The following is a 3,229-nucleotide window of genomic DNA, read 5'->3' as shown; positions in this document are numbered from 1 at the left end:
CAGGAGGGCTGGGGCAGGCTCTGAGCTCCCCCCGCCCCGGGAGCCAAGCCCCCTCAACCTCAGGGGATGAGCCGGGAGGAGGGTAAGGGCACCAAACCATGCGGAATGGCAGGCGGAAGGGAAGAGAATACAACAGTTTGAGCCAAAATCACATGAACCCCCAGAATGCCAAATCTCAGCTCTGCGCCCTCCAGGAGCCAAGAGGGAGAATCAGTCTGAGCAGAGCTGGGGAGGGTGAGCCAGATCAGTGCCCCTTGGGGTGATGTCCCTGTTCCTGGGACACATGGTTTGGGCATCAGTGCAAAGCAAACCGCCCCGTGGAACGGGGACCCCTTCCCACATTCCCATCCCCCTCCCTCCCCACAGGGGATTCCTGTGAACTGGTGGGGTGCCCGGTGCAAGGTGCGCACCTGGGCTCTCTGGGGGGTCCTAGTGCAAGACAGCCCAGGAGTCAGAAACCCGCACCAATCTCAGCAGGGAGACCCATCCAATCCCATAAGGAAGGCAAAGCCCAGAGAGGGCCAGCATTGGGCTCCAGGGCTCGCAGCCAGCCCAGCGGGGCCAGAACCCAAGGCCTCAGCCTCACAGGGGAGGGTGCCAGGCAGGACCCCGGGAAGAGGAATGACTGTCCTCATGGGCCACGGGAGAATGGTGACAACACCGAGGACAAGATGGGGACAATGGACAGCCGCAGGAGGACAGACCGTCAGCACCAGACCCCGCCCCCCCCCAGGGCCGTAGACAGACACTGCTAACACAGGAGGACCCAGGGGATAACCTCTCACTCCCAGGAAGTGGCCACTTGGCTGCAGAAAACCCAGGAGGCCCAAGACGGTGACCCAGGATGCCGCAGGGAGGGCGGTGCAAATGCCACTCGCCCCTCCAGCAGGCAGCCAGGAAGCTGTGCCTGCGAGCGGCCGCTGGTCCCTGGTCTGGGGGCTTCTCCCCTGCGGGCCTGCCCGGCCCCTCCGAAGCCTCGGGAACCCAGCCGGATGGTCGACTCCGGGCAGGGCCGCTCCCCAGGATCACACACACACCAGCCCACACCCGGGCTTGTGGTCACCGGCACCGCACAGGGAGGCAGCCGCGGCTGCACCGAGACCCTGGGTCTCTCCCCTCGCGGCCCGGGGGTCCCTCCCCGCTCTGGTCGGACACTGCTGGACAGACACGGGAGGGAAAAAGCAGGAAAAGGCCTGTCTCGGGGCGATGCAGCCCCTCCCGGCCCGCAGGCAGCCGGCAGGGCCCCCCTGCTCTGCGCTCAGCCCAGCCCTCAGGGCACCGACTCGAACTTGGGGGGCCCGCGCGCCCAGCTGAGCGCGGCCAGGGGCCGCTCGTGGTCCTTGTCGGACTCGGGCTGGCTCTGCGCCCGCTCGGGCTTGGGGTTGGCGGGCGGGTCGGGCTGCTGCACCGACATGGTCCGGCGCAGGTGGCTCCGCTTCCTCAGGAACTCGGGCTGAGCGTGCAGGCCGAAGCTGCCTTTGCGCAGGATCATGCGCGAGCTGTTCTTCTTGGGGCGCGCGCGGTGGCCGGCCTCCAGCGCCGCCAGGTGCGCCGCGTAGCCCTCGCTCAGGAACTGCGGGGGGCGGGACAGGCGTTGGCGGGGAGGGTCGCGTGCTGCCACGTCAGCGTCGCCCTCCCCGCCCTCGCAGGGCCTCGCGGACCGGGGAGCTCACCGCCCGCCTTGAGCCTCTGAGCGCCTCCCTCCCTCGGCACCACGGGCTCACCAGAGCTCTGCATTCCTGACCTGGGGCAGGCCCGTCCTCGAAGCTCGCTGCTGCGTCCCCCAGACGCAAGTCTGTCCCGTCACCCAGCCCTACCCACGGAATTCCGTCAGGTCCTGGCCCCACAGCGGCCTTCTTGCCCACCCCCCGCTGGGTCCTCAGACCCCGGCTCCCCACAGGGTGGGCTCTGGACCAGCAGCGGCTGCCGGACCTGGACCCGAACCGGCAGAAACTCCAGCCCCAGCCGGGCCCGTGGGTGTGAGCGAGCCCCCAGGACAAGTGTGTGCGTCAGAGCCTGAGAAGCCCTGGCCCGGGCCCCACTCTTGGGGGGGGGGGCACCGTCTCTGACCTGGTTCATAATCTGGGGTCTCTGGCCCTGGTCCCACTCTGGGGGGCACCATCTCCAGTCTGGTTCACAGTCTGTAGGGGGCACCGTCTCTGGCCCGGGTCCCACTCTGGGGGGAGACACTGTCTCTGGCCCGGGTCCCACTCTGGGGGGCACCATCTCTGGCTCGGGTCCCACTCTGGGAGGGCGGGGAACACTGTCTCTGGCCCAGGTCCCACTCTGGGGGGCGGACATTGCCTCTGGCTCGGGTCCCACTCTGGGGGGGGGGACACCGTCTCTGCCCCGGGTCCCACTCTGGGGGGGGAACACCATCTCTGGCCCGGGTCCCACTCTGGGAGGCACCGTCTCTGCCCCGGGTCCCACTCTGAGGGGCGGACACCGTCTCTGGCCCGGGGTCCCACTCTGGGGGGCGGACATTGCCTCTGGCCTGGGTCCCACTCTGGGGGGGGGACACCGTCTCTGGCCCGGGTCCCACTCTGGGGGGGCCCCATCTCTGGTCCGGTTCACAGTCTGCAGGGGGCACCGTCTCTGGCCCGGGTCCCACTCTGGGGGGCACCATCTCTGGTCTGGTTCACAGTCTGCAGGGGGCACTGTCTCTGGCCCGGGTCCCATTCTGGGGGGGCCCCATCTCTGGCCTGCACCTGCTGGTCACTGTCATACCCCACACTCCAGGAGGCTCATCACCTTCCCTTCAGTCCCCTCCTTCTCCAACATGCTCGCAGTCCCTGTGACGGCAGCACCTGCCGGGTCACCTGTGCCCCAGAAACCGGGCGCCATCTGTGGCTCTCCCTCTCCTTAGCCCCCACGTCTGACCTGTTCACTAGGGACTCCAAGCCGTCCCGCCTCCAAAGTGTCTCTCAGCCGCTTCGCCTTCTGTGCCTGCCCTGACCGTCCCCTTCCCCGGATGGGCCTTCCACCTGCAGCCTGGGGACCACTGTGAACCACAAGCTCACCCTCACCACGTGGGGGACACAGGCCGTGAGCCAGGCGCTGTGGCTGCCGGCCCCCTGCCCCACACACTCAGACAAGCTGGGGTTCCTGCTCTGTCACCCCCTGACCTCTGCTGCCATCTGCCGTCAACGCTCCTTCAACCTTAAGACTTTCCTGGACAATTCCTTCAAATTCCCGAAAACCAACCTTGCCCCATCTGAGCTGCTCCTAG

This window comes from Ursus maritimus, unplaced genomic scaffold, assembly GCF_017311325.1.
Source record: "Ursus maritimus isolate PB19 unplaced genomic scaffold, ASM1731132v1 scaffold_14, whole genome shotgun sequence".
NCBI lineage: Eukaryota > Metazoa > Chordata > Mammalia > Carnivora > Ursidae > Ursus > Ursus maritimus.
The sequence above is the reverse complement of the archived record's forward strand: the minus strand, read 5'-3'. Positions refer to the sequence as shown.